This window comes from Leucopleurus acutus, assembly GCF_964270905.1.
Source record: "Leucopleurus acutus genome assembly, chromosome: 17".
NCBI lineage: Eukaryota > Metazoa > Chordata > Mammalia > Artiodactyla > Delphinidae > Leucopleurus > Leucopleurus acutus.
Genome location: NC_139159.1, coordinates 81120101 through 81133442, shown reverse-complemented (window position 1 = coordinate 81133442; position 13342 = coordinate 81120101). Strand labels below are relative to the sequence as shown.

Genomic DNA, 13342 nt, shown 5'->3' with positions numbered 1-13342 from the left:
TCAGTCATATGTTGAGATTAAAAAAAGAATATAATATTTTTTATTTCTGAAACTTTTCAAAATAAGGGTGTATAGAGCTGAAATTGAGTTTCGAGTGCTGGGAGTAAAGTCAGGGTGGTTCTGTGGGGCTTCTGTTCAGGGAGAGGGTGAGACTGGCAGGAAAGGACACAGAGCCAGGGTTTGGCATCCCAGGACGCCCTCTATTACGGTTCCAAGTGAGAAGCATGCAAACTCTATCTTCTTCCCCGAGGGAGAGCAAGGAGAGAGTTGAGATTCTGTCCGCCCGCACCCCCCCCCCCCCCCAACCAGTTCACCTGGAGCCCTTCTAGCCTCTGCTCACAGGGCTTGTCCCAGGACTGGCCGCAGCCTTCTCTTCACTTGCCAATGTCTCATCTGCCTTTCAGACGTTAGTCTCTTCTTCTCTGCCCTTTAAACCCTGGCACATGTGTTGGTGGGGAATCACTTCACGACTCCTGGGAGCAGTGTGCTGTGACTCTCCTTAGGCTCTGCTAGTGTTCTCTCGGGGGTGGCAAAATTGTTCGGCTCTGTAGAAAACCCAGCACGAAATTGTATCACTTTCATTTTATTTTTGAACTTTAAATGGATAAATTATTTGAAGGAAACTGTTTCAGAGTTTTTGCTGCCTGCTTTCCCCACAACCATTTCAAAGGCCAGAAGGAGGAGTTTGACCGTCTCGGGAAGAGCTTCTCCAATCACTTCTAGCAGCTCAGCTTCCGAGCCCTTGATGGGCATTTGAAACAGAATGCTTCTTCGTGTCACACTGTTGTTTCTTGTCATTTCTGAATGTTGCATGTACATTCAACAGCTGTTTCAAGTGAAGTGATCTTTTGTCCAATTTCAGTTAACTCAAATTTGCTTTTCCCATTTTAATGTTGACAGGAGTTTCTTCTTCCTATAATGAAAATTAGCAATTTGCACTTACTACGTGAAGGCACTGGTCCGAGGTGCTTTTTTTTCTTAACAGTTTTAATACAACTTACCCATTAAAATATACAGAGGTTTTTACTCTATGACCAGAGTTGTGTATCACCATCAATCTTGGACATTTTCATCACCCCAGCAAGAAGCCCCGTACAGATTATCAGTCACCACCCATTTCCCCCATCCTCCCCCAGCCCCAGGCAACCACTCTTCTGTCTCTGGATTTGCCTGTTCTGGGCATTTCGTATAAATGGAGTCATACAGCTTGTAGTCTTTTATGACCGACTTCTTTCACTTAGCATAATGTTTTCAAGGTTTGTCCGTGTTGTATCACGGATCAGTACTTCACGTTTTGTTTTTGCTGAATAATATTTCACCATATGGATAGACCACTTTTTGTTTACCCCTTCTTCAGCTGATGGACATTTGGGTTGTTTCTACTTTTTGGCTGTTATGAGTAATGGTGCTGTTAACATTCGTATATGTTTTTATGTGGACGTATGTTTTCAGTTCTCTCATGTATATGCCTAGGAATTAGAATTACAGGGTCATACGGTAACTAAATGTTTAACTATTTGAGGAACTGCCAGATTGTTTTCCAAAGCGGTTGTGCTGTTTTACTTCCTCAGCAGCAGCGTATGAGAGTTCCAGTTTCTCTGTGTCCTCATCAATGCTTGTTATTCACTTTTCTTTTGTTTTGGCAGTTCTATAACTTTGCTTAACAATCAGCAGTTAGTTCTCATCCACATTAACTGTCTTTAGGTTTTTGATAGTGGTGGCAGGTACATGGTAACCAGCATACAGAGCTTGTCTGGTGCATCTTCATCTTCCTTATGTTTCTGGACAGCTGCACATGGATACAATACGGGACATCCCTTATTCCTTTGGCGCAGACAGCTTTGTGGAGCCTGGTGTCGACGCGCACATCTGGAGTTCCCATCTCCTTCATGGCAAATTTCCGGATTTCTTTGAGTGCCCGAGGGGCACGCTTCTTGAAACCCACTCCAGGGACGCTCTTGTGAACGTTGAGAGTGTATTTTCTGGTCGTCACCTCGTTGACGGCAGACTGGCCCTTCTTCTTGCCAGCCTTCTTTGCGGGAGCCATCTACACCCAGTCGACGAGAAGGCTCAGAGTGGAGTGGGACAGAGCCAGGCCAAGTCTTCCCTCCCAGCCAGCCTCATGCAACCGCCCTCGGGGCTCCTGGAGCCCCAGGTCAGGGTGTTACCATCTTTTTGATTATAGCTGTTCCAGTGAGGGTGAAGTGGTTTCTCCTTGTAGTTGTTTTTGTTGTCGTTTAAAATGGAAATAGAATTTTTATTTGTATTTGTGTATATTTACTAATGTTAAAATATCATAAAAGTTTGCCATAATGTATATATTTTTTTCTTTTTTAAAAATTTTTATTGGATTATAGTTGATTTGCGATGTTGTGTTAGTTTCGGGTGCACAGCCCAGTGAATCAGTTACACATATGCATATACCCACTCTTTTTTTAAGATTCTTTTCCCATATAGGCCATTACGGAGTATTGAGTATAGTTCCCTGTGCTACACAGTAGGTTCTTTTTAGTTATCTATTTTATATATATAGTAGTGTGTATATGTCAATCCCAGTCTCCCAATTTATCCCTCCCCCCACATTCCCTGGTAACCATAAGTTTGTTTTCTACATCTGTGACTCTACTTCTGTTTTGTAAATAAGTTCATTTGTACCCTTTTTTTAGATTCCACATATAAGCAATATCATATGATATTTGTCTTTCTGTGTCTGACTTTACTCAGTATCACAGTCTCTAGATCCATCCACGTGGCTGCAAATGGCATTATTACAATCTTTTTTTACGGCTGAGTAATATTCCATTGTCTGTATGTACCATCTCTCTTTTTTTTTTTTTCGGTACGCGGGCCTCTCACTGTCATGGCCTCTCCCGTTGTGGAGCACAGGCTCCGGATGTGCAGGCTTAGCGGCCATGGCTCACGGGCCCAACCGCTCCACGGCATGTGGGATCTTCCCGGACCAGGGCATGAACCCGTGTCCCCTGCATCGGCAGGCGGACTCTCGACCACTGCGCCACCAGGGAAGCCCTGTACCATCTCTTCTTTATCCATTCTCTGTTGAGGGACATTTAGGTTGCTTCCATGTCCGGGCTATTGTAAATACTGCAGCAATGAACAATAGGGGTGTGTGTATCTTTTCAAATTATGGTTTTCTCCGCGTCCTTGTAGTTTTGATTTGATTTCCCTTATAGCTATTGATAATGAGCATCTTTTTCTTTTTTTCTTTTTTTCTGGTACACAGGCCTCTCACTTGTGGCCTCTTCTGTAGCGGAGCACAGGCTCCGGATGCGCAGGCTCAGTGGCCATGGCTCACGGGCCCAGCCACTCTGTGGCAAGTGAGATCTTCCCGGACCGGGGCACGAACCCATGTCCCCTGCATTGGCAGGTGGACTCTCAACCACTGCGCCACCAGGGAAGCCCCCTTTTTCTTTTTTAAAAAATTATTTTATTTATTTATTTATTTCTGGCTGCGTTGGGTCTTCGTTGCTGCCTGCAGGCTTTTTCTAGCTGTGGCGAGAGGGGGCTACTCTTTGTTGCTGTGAGCGAGCTTCTCATTGTGGTGGCTTCTCTTGTTGCAGAGCACGGGCTCTAGGTGTGTGGGCTTCAGTAGTTGTGGCACACAGGCTCAGTAGTTGTGGCTCAGGGACTCCAGAGTGCAGGCTCAGTAGCTGTGGTGCATAGGCTTAGTTGCTCTGCAGCATGTGGAATCTTCCCGGACCAGGGCTTGAACCCGTGTCCCCTGCATTGCCAGGCAGATTCTTAAGCACTGCACCACCACGGAAGCCCTTGAGCATCTTTTTCACTGTGCTTATAGGCCATTTGTACAATTTCCTTGAAAAATGTCTTTTCACATCCTTTATCCATTTTTAAAAAAATATCTTTATTGGAGTATAATTGCTTTACAATGGTGTGTTAGTTTCCTCTGTATAACAAAGGAAATCAGCTAAGTGCATACGTATATCCCCATATCTACTCCGTCTTGTGTCTCCCTCCCACCCTCCCTATCCAACCCCTCTAGTTGGACACAAAGCACTGAGCTGATCTCCCTGTGCTATACAGCTGCTCCCCACTTACATTTGGTAGTGTATATATGTCAGTGCCACTCTCGTACTTTGTCCCAGCTTACCCTTCCCCCTCCTCGTGTCCTCAAGTCCATTCTCTACATCTGCGTCTTTATTCCTGTCCTGCCCCTAGGTTCTTCAGAACCTTTTTCTGTTTTTTTTTTATTTTTGATTCCATATATAAGTGTTAGCATACAGTATTTCTTTTTCTCTTTCTGACTTACTTCACTCTGTATGACAGACTCTAGGTCCATCCACCTCACTACGGATAACTCAATTTCATTTCTTTTTATGGTTGAGTAATATTCCATTGTATATATGTGCCACACGTTCTTTATCCATTCATCTGTCAATGGACACTTAGGTTGCTTCCATGTCCTGTCTATTGTAAATAGAGCTGCAATGCACATTGTGGTACATGACTCTTTTTGAATTATGGTTTTCTCAGGGTATATGCCCAGTAGTGGGAATGATGGGTCATATGGTAGTTCTATTTTTAGTTCTTTAAGGAACCTCCATACTGTTTTCCATAGTGGCTGTATCAATTTACATTCCCACCAACAGTGCAAGAGGCTTCCCTTTTCTCCACACCCTCTCCAGCATTTATTGTTTGTGGATTTTTTGATGATGGCCATTCTGACCGGTGTGAGGTGCTACCTCACTGTAGTTTTGATTCCCATTACTCTAATGATTAGTGATGTTGAGCATCTTTTCATGTGTTTGTTGACAATCTGTATACCTTCTTTGGAGAAATGTCTATTTAGGTCTTCTTCCCATTTTTGGATGGGGTTGTTTGTTTTTTTGATATTGAGCTGCATGAGCTGCTTGTATATTTTGGCGATTAATCCTTTGTCAGTTGCCTCGTTTGCAAATATTTACACCATTCTGAGGATTGTCTTTTCGTTTTGTTTATGGTTTCCTTTGCTGTGCAAAAGCTTTTAAGTTTCATTAGGTCCCATTTTTTGTTTTTATTTCCATTTCTCTAGGAGGTGGGCCAAAAAGGATCTTGCTGTGATTTATGTCATAGAGTCTTCTGCCTGTGTTTTCCTCTAAGAGTTTTATAGTGTCTGACCTTACACTTAGGTCTTTAATCCATTTTGAATTTATTTTTGTGTATGGTGTTAGGGAATGTTCGAATTTCATTCTTTTACATGTAGCTGTCCAGTTTTCCCAGCACCACTTATTGAAGAGGCTGTCTTTTCTCCATTGTATATTCTTGCTTCCTTTATCAAAGATAAGGTGACCATATGTGCGTGGGTTTATCTCTGGGCTTTCTATCCTTTTCCATTGATCTATATTTCTGTTTCTGTGCCAGTACCATACTGTCTTGATTAATGTAGCTTTGTAGTATAGTCTGAAGTCTGGGAGCCTGATTCCTCCAGCTCTGTTTTCCTTTCTCAAGATTGCTTTGGCTATTTGGGGTCTTCTGTGTTTCCATACAAATTGTGCAATTTTCTGTTCTAGTTCTGTGAGAAATGCCATTGGTAGTTTGATAGGGATTGCAGTGAATCTGTAGATTGCTTTGGGATGTATAGTCATTTTCACAATGTTGATTCTTCCAATCCAAGAACATGGTATATCTCTCCATCTGTTTGTATCATCTTTAATTTCTTTCATCAGTGTCTTATAGTTTTCTGCATGTAGATCTTTTGTCTCCTTAGGTAGGTTTATTCCTAGGTATTTTATTCTTCTTGTTGCAGTGGTAAATGGGAGTGTTTCCTTAACTTCTCTTTCAGATTTTTCATCATTAGTGTATAGGAATGCAAATGATTTCTGTGCATTAATTTTGTATCCTACTACTATATCAAATTCATTGATTAGCTCTAGTAGTTTTCTGGTGGCATCTTTATGATTTTCTATGTATAGTATCATGTCATCTGCAAACAGTGACAGTTTTACTTCTTTTCTGATTTGGATTCCTTTTATTTCTTTTTCTTCTCTGATTGCTGTGGCTAAAACTTCCAAAACTATGTTGAATAACAGTGGTGAGAGTGGGCAACCTTGTCTTGTTCCTGATCTTAGAGGAAATGGTTTCAGTTTTTCACCATGGAGAACGGTGTTGGCTGTGGGTTTGTCATATATGGCCTCTATTATGTTGAGGTAGGTTCCCTCTATGCCTACTTTCTGGAGAGTTTTTATCATAAATAGGTGTAGAATTTTGTCAAAAGCTTTTTCTGCATCTATTGAGATGATATGGTGTTTATCCTTCAGTCTGTTAATATGGTGTATTACATTGTTTCATTTGCGTGTATTGAAGAATCCTTGCATTCCTGGGATAAACCCCACTTGATCATGGTGTATGTCCTTTTAATGTGCTGTTGGATTCTCTTTCCTGGTATTTTGTTGGGGAGTTTTGCATCTATGTTCATCAGAGATATTGGCCTGTAGTTTTCTTTTTTTGTGACATCTTTGTCTGTTTTTGGTATCAGGGTAATGGTGGCTTCATAGAATGGGTTTGGGTATGTTCCTCCCTCTGCTATATTTTGTAAGAGTTTGAGAAGGATAGGTGTTAGCTCTTCTGTAAATGTTTGATAGAATTCACCTGTGAAGCCATCTGGTCCTGGGCTTTTTTTTTGGAAGATTTTTCTTTTTTTTGCAGTATGTGGGCCTGTTACTGTTGTGGCTTCTCCTGTAGTGGAGTACAGGCTCCGGATGCGCAGGCTCAGCAGCCATGGCTCATGGGCCTAGCTGCTCCGCAGCATGTGGGATCTTCCCGGACCGGGGCACAAACCCGTGTCCCCTGCATCGGCAGGCAGACTCTCAACCACTGCGCCACTAGGGAAGCCCCTTGTTGGAAGATTTTTAATCACAGTTTCAATTTCAGTGCTTGTGATTGGTCTGTTTATATTTTCTATTTCTTCCTGGTTCAGTCTCGGAAGGTTGTGCTTTTCTAAGAATGTGTCCATTTCTTCCAGGTTGTCCATTTTATTGGCATATAGTTGCTTGTAGTAATCTCTTATGATCCTTTGTATTTCTGCAGTGTCAGTTGTTACTGCTCCTCTTTCATTTCTAATTCTGTTGATTTGAGTCTTCTCCCTTTTTTTCTTGATGAGTTTGGCTAATGGTTTATCAATTTTGTTTTTCTACTCAGAGAACCAGCTTTTAGTTTTATTGATCTTTGCTATTGTTTCCTTCATTTCTTTTTCATTTATTTCTAATCTGATCTTTATGATTTCTTTCCTTCTGCTAACTTTGGGGTTTTTTTGTTCTTCTTTCTGTAATTGCTTTAGGTGTAAGGTTAGTTTGTTTATTTGAGATGTTTCTTGTTTCCTGAGGTAGGTTTGTATTGCTATAAACTTGCCTCTTAGAACTGCTTTTGCAGCATCCCATAGGTTTTGGGTCATCGTGTTTTCATTGTCATTTGTTTCTAGGTATTTTTGGATTTCCTCTTTGATTTCTTCAGTGATCTCTTGGTTATTTAGTAGTGTATTGTTTAGCCTCCATGTGTTTGTATTTTTTACAGATTTTTTTTCCTGTAATTGATGTCTAGTGTCATAGTGTTGTGGTTGGAAAAGATACTTGATACGAGTTCAATTTTCTTAAATTTACCAAGGCTTGATTTGTGACCCAAGATATGATCCAGCCTGGAGAGTTTTCCATGAGCACTTGAGAAGAAAGTGTATTTTGTTGTTTTTGGATGGAATGTCCTATAAGTATCAATTAAGTCCATCTTGGTTTTTTTTTTTTTTTTTTGTGGTATGCGGGCCTCTCACTGCCGCGGCCTCTCCTGCTGCGGAGCTCAGGCTCCGGACGTGCAGGCCCAACGGCCATGGCTCCCGCACCCAGCCACTCTGTGGCATGTGGGATCCTCCTGGACTGGGGCAGGAACCCGCGTCCCCTGTATCAGCAGGCGGACTCTCAACCACTGTGCCACCAGGGAAGCCCAAGTCCATCTTGTTTAATGTGTCATTTAAAGCTTGTGTTTCCTTATTTATTTTCATTTTGGATGATCTGTCCATTGGTGAAAATGGGGTGCTAAAAGTCCCCTACTGTTGTGTTACTGTTGCTTTCCCCTTTTATGGCTGTTAGCATTTGCCTTATGTATTGAGGTGCTCCTATGTTGGGTGCATAAATATTTACAATTGTTATATCTTCTTCTTGGATTGATCCCTTGATCATTATGCAGTGTTCTTTTTGTCTCTTTTGTAATAGTCTTTCTTTTAAAGTCTGTTTTGTCTGATATGAGAATTGCTACTCCAGCTTTCTTTTTTTTTTTTTTTTTTGTGGTACGCGGGCCCCTCACTGTTGTGGCCTCTCCCGTTGCAGAACACAGGCTCCGGACGCGCAGGCTCAGCGGCCATGGCTCATGGGCCCAGCTGCTCCACGGCATGTGGGATCTTCCCGGACCGGGGCACGAACTCGTGTCCCCTGCATTGGCAGGCGGACTCTCAACCACTGCGCCACCAGGGAAGCCCTCCAGCTTTCTTTTGATTTCCAGTTGCATGGAATATCTTTTTCCATCCCCTCACTTTCAGTGTGTATGTGTCCCTAGGTCTGACGTTGGTGTCTTGTAGACAGCATATGTACTGGTCTTGTTTTTGTATCCATTCAGCCAGTCTATGTCTTTTGGTTGGAGCATTTAATCCATTTACATTTAAGGTAATTATCTATATGTATGTTCCTCTTACCATTTTCTTAATTATTTCGGGTTTGTTACTGTAGGTGTTTTCCTTCTTTTGTGTTTCCTGCCTTGAGAAGTTCCTTTAGCATTTATTGTAAAGCTGGTTTGGTGGTGCTGAATTCTCTTAACTTTTGATTGTCTGTAAAGGGTTTAATTTCTCCGTCGAATCTGAATGAGATCCTTTCTGGATCACTGAAAGGTCTTTTTAGATCCTTTATCCATTTTTAATTGAGTTATTTGTCTTTTTATTGTTGAGTTGTAAGATTTCTTTTTATATTGTAGATACAAGTTCCTTATCAGATATATGGTTTACAAAAATTTTCTCCTATTCTGCGTGTTGTTTTTTTCACTTTGTTGATGGTGTCCTTTGAAGCATAGAAGTTTTAAGTTTTGATGAAGTCCACTTTATCTAACTTTTCTTTGTTGCCTGTGCTTTTGGTGTCATATCTAAGATCTGAGGTATTTTAAAAGCAATTTAATTCTTACAACAGTTCTAGGAGATAGGTACTGTTGTTATCCCCAGTCTGTAGATGAGGAAACTGAGATGCAGAAAAGTTCATTGACTTGTCATGGGTACAGCTAGTTAGCGGTGATGTGGGAATTCACACCCACACATTTGTCTCCAGGTCTGTTCTCTTAACTACCGTAGTCTATTCCTTTCTGTAGGAATGGTTAATTAAAAAGCCTTTACTTCTTTGATTTCTCATTAGGGACCTCATCTCTTCCTTTATAATACTTTCAGAACTCAGTGTAGTTTTATTTTAGGTCTAATGTAGGCGGAAGCATTGCTACCAGTTAATACCGCATTACTTACCTTCCAGTGATGATTGTTGCTAATTGACCTAAAAAAGTCATACTTAACTCTTTTCTGGTCATTACACTAAAAGAAGAGTCATGGCTACCGAATGCTCTAAGAAAGTATATGATTTATTTTATTTTGCTAACCAATGAAAGAAAAACCCCAGTGTTGACATAGGTTGTAAATTTTCCAGAATAGGGTCATTGTCTTCCTTATATTTCATTTTGTTTGGTCACAGTGTCAAGATAGTGCCTTATTGTCTGGCAGATTAGTTAGAGCATGATGCTCATGAATCATTATAATGACAGAATTTTGACAGCAGTATCTGTTGCTTCACAAGAAAAAAGACAGTATAGAAATACTGCTCAGATTTATTTTAAAAGCCTGGAATTTTGAGAAGAGTTCCACAAACCACACAAAGGTATTTTCATTAATTTTAGCTCCATCTTAGACACGTTATGGTGACATAGCAGAGTAAATTTATGAACTAGATTTGACAGGAGAAGTGTAATATTGATTATTTGTTTTAATTAAAATATTGTGCTTTGGGGCTTCCCTGGTGGCGCAGTGGTTGAGAATTTGCCTGCCAATGCAGGGGACACGGGTTCGAGCCCTGGTCTGGGAAGATCCCACATGCCGTGGAGCAACTAGGCCCATGAGCCACAACTACTGAGCCTGTGCATCTGGAGCTTGTGCTCCGCAACAGGAGAGGCCGGGACAGTGAGAGGCCCGCGCACCGCGATGAAGAGTGGCCCCCGCTCGCCTCAACTAGAGAAGGCCCACGCATAGAAACGAAGACCCAACACAGCCAAAAATAAATAAATAAATAAATAAAATAAAAAATATATATATTATGCTTTGGATAAAGTAATTTAGTGCCCATGAATGAACAAAAATAAGTTTGCATTTATATATGACAGGGGGGCAGCCTTCCTACATGTATATGTTTTGATCTGTTTTTTGGAGTATTTTTACAGCTTTTCAACAATGTTCTAACTTTACAATTCTATTTATCTGTTTGTTTTCTATTTATCTTTTGTTATTTTTTAATATTAATTAAATTTTTTTTTGTTTATTTATTTATTTATTTTTGGCCTCGTTGGCTCTTCATTGCTGCTTGAGGGCTTTGTCTAGTTGCAGTGAGTGGGGGCTACCCTTGTTATTCTCCTCTTTTTATGGTTTTGCCGTTCTTTCTCCTGCATCATTTGTCTCTGTTTTATTCCCTCTTATTTCTTTTTTATTTTTTTAAAATTAATTAATTAAATTTATTTTTGGCTGCATTGGGTCCTTGTTGCTGAGTGCGGGCTTTCTCTAAGTTGCGGCGAGCTGAGGCTTCTCTCATCGCAGTGGCTTCTCCTGTTGCGGAGCACGGGCTCTTAGGCGCGCGGGCTTCAGTAGTTGTGGCTCACGGGCTTAGTTGCTCCGTGGCATGTGGGATCTTCCTAGACCAGGGCTCGCACCTGTGCCCCCTGCATTGGCAGACGGATTCCTAACCACTGTGCCACCAGGGAAGTCCCATTCCCTCTTATTTCTGCTTCATTTTACTTTTGTTGACTTTCTAGCTTGTGCCTTCTATACTGTGTTGCACATAATAGGAACTCAGTAACTTTCTCTTGAATGAATTATTAAACTGTTGTTGGACTGATACTGGGGAGCCCTTGTGATGATTTTTTTTTTCCAGCTTTTCCCCACTTCTTAACTATGCTCTTTCTTTTCCTTTCCTCTAGCCTGGGTTTCAGCCTGCCTGTGGCATTGATTTTTCCTGTCTATAGACTCCTTGTTTCACTGGTTCACAATAATGTTACATGTGGACTGTCAAAACTTTATAGGTGTCAAGAAAGATCAAATCCATTGCATACTAGTATTTTTAGAGTGTGTTATTCTTTTATTGAGTGAAATTAAATCAGTCTGACCCACTAAGCTCTCCCGTGAGCTATGCTCTTTTTACCTTCTTACAGGTTATATTCTTCCCGGTTTCTGCATATGCTTTTTTCCCCCCGGCCTCTGTACTGGAGTTAAGTAAATCATTAAGGGAACGCCCATTATCAGTGGTGTCTTTTTTTTTTTTAAAATATGGAGGGAAAATTTGTTCCTTCTCCCTGGTTGGGGGCTTCTTGGATGAAGTGAGGTACCATAAGAAGAATGAAGAGCCCACCTCATTCTGATTCCCACTCTTTCCCTTCCATTCCCCAAGGGAAAAGAGTAAAATTCAACAATATGAAGACAAATTATTAGAGCTAATGAGATAAATCAAGATAACCTATGATCTATTAAATATTATTTCATGCCAGAAACAAAGGTATTGTAAACATGAAAAACACACAAAGCAGGATAGTACTGTGGTTAAAAATACAGGCCTGGGGCTTCCCTGGTGGCGCAGTGGTTGAGAGTCCGCCTGCCGATGCGGGGGACGCGGGTTCATGCCCCGGTCTGGGAGGATCCCACGTGCCGCAGAGCGGCTGGGCCCGTGAGCCATGGCCGCTGGGCCTGCGCGTCTGGAGCCTGTGCTCCGTGACGGGAGAGGCCACGGCAGTGAGAGGCCTGTGTACCGCAAAAAAAAAAAAAAAATACAGGCCTGGGTTCAAATCCTGCTCTGGAGTAAACGGCTCTGTATATCTGTATATCCAGCTCCTACTACTGGAGAGCTAGTAGGAATGCTCAGCCTATTTAGGACCTGTTTCCTCCCCTGCAGAAACGGGGCTCACTAGGAGTCCCCCCCGCCGCGTAACGCTGCCATGGGTTGTAAATGAGGACACGCGTGGATGTCCCCACATAGGTTCTGATTCCTCGTTAGTGCAGAATAACATAGTTTTTGCTCTGATGGCCTTATGACCACCCAGTGTAGATTCTCAGTGCTCCAAAGGGTTGCCTTGTGGCTTGGAAGTGGACTTCTCAGTTCTGTAAGGACCCAAGGATTGTGTCATTGGGCCTTGCTGATTTGAATCTATTCTTTAGAAAGTAAATATTTTAGATTTTTTTCAGGCATGCATGCCCTTTTCTTTTATTATTTATAGTTCTACCCTCTTATCTCTTGCTGTGATTTTCACAAAATCTGTAGAAACACAAAATCCTAAGCCACCTGTCTCTTCCCAGTTCTCTGTTATGGTTCTTTCTTCCTTGACTAGAAGAGGATTTTGCGTAGGAAATGTTCTTTGTTCCTCTTTGCTTAGAGTCTCTCTGTCCGTCTGCCCATCTTTCACCTGTCCATCTGTCCATTTATCTATCCACTCATTCTTCTGTCCTGTTCCAAAAAGCATTTGAGGCAGCATACAGAATAACAAAATACCAAGAGAGCAGGTGAGAAAATGGGACCAAGTTTAGACAGCAAGGCGAGGCAATGAGCTTGCGTGAAGGTTGCGGGCCGTGTGAGACACACCCTTTGCCCCGTGAGTTATAAGATAACAGCACATGTGTGCCTGAGTCTCCCAGTAGACATGAGGGGAACAGAGTTTGTTGGCTTTGCTCAGTGTCCCTGAAATAAACAAGTGGCTTAGGAGAAGCCCAGCTTTTCCTGCTATGAGGCTAACGAGAGTATTTTTTGAGTGTTCTCTGAAATCAAAGAGTATTTCATCTTTTTCCTGTCAGAGTTCTGTGTGTAGTTGGTTACATTCTATAAACGGACATGTCTCCAGAGCTCTTGCCCCTGTGAGTTTGATGGCTGGGGAATTAGGTGGTTCTGCTTATTGACAGGGGTTGGCCAGAAACAGAAAATGACAGCCTCAGAAAGGACGCCAGTATTTGTAAGCTATGTGTTTTTGTGCTGTATAGTTCAGAAAATACTTTCACATAGTTTATCTCCATTTGAGGGTGCAGTCTGGTTTCTTGTAGCGTTAAGAGAAGAGCTTAGTGCTGGGAGATAAT

General features: G+C 41.8%; 1 protein-coding gene and 1 pseudogene across 4 annotated transcripts in view; one reads left to right on the top strand and one right to left on the bottom strand.

Moving 5' to 3' along the window:
- The window catches only part of TRAPPC9 (trafficking protein particle complex subunit 9), a 509341-nt gene that overhangs the window by 36893 nt on the left and 459106 nt on the right, over positions 1-13342 (top strand). The gene's annotated exons all lie outside the window — the stretch shown is intronic.
- On the bottom strand, positions 1675-2047 carry LOC309973952 (large ribosomal subunit protein eL31-like; annotated as a pseudogene). The gene has a single exon. The product of its transcript is annotated as a large ribosomal subunit protein eL31-like (transcript).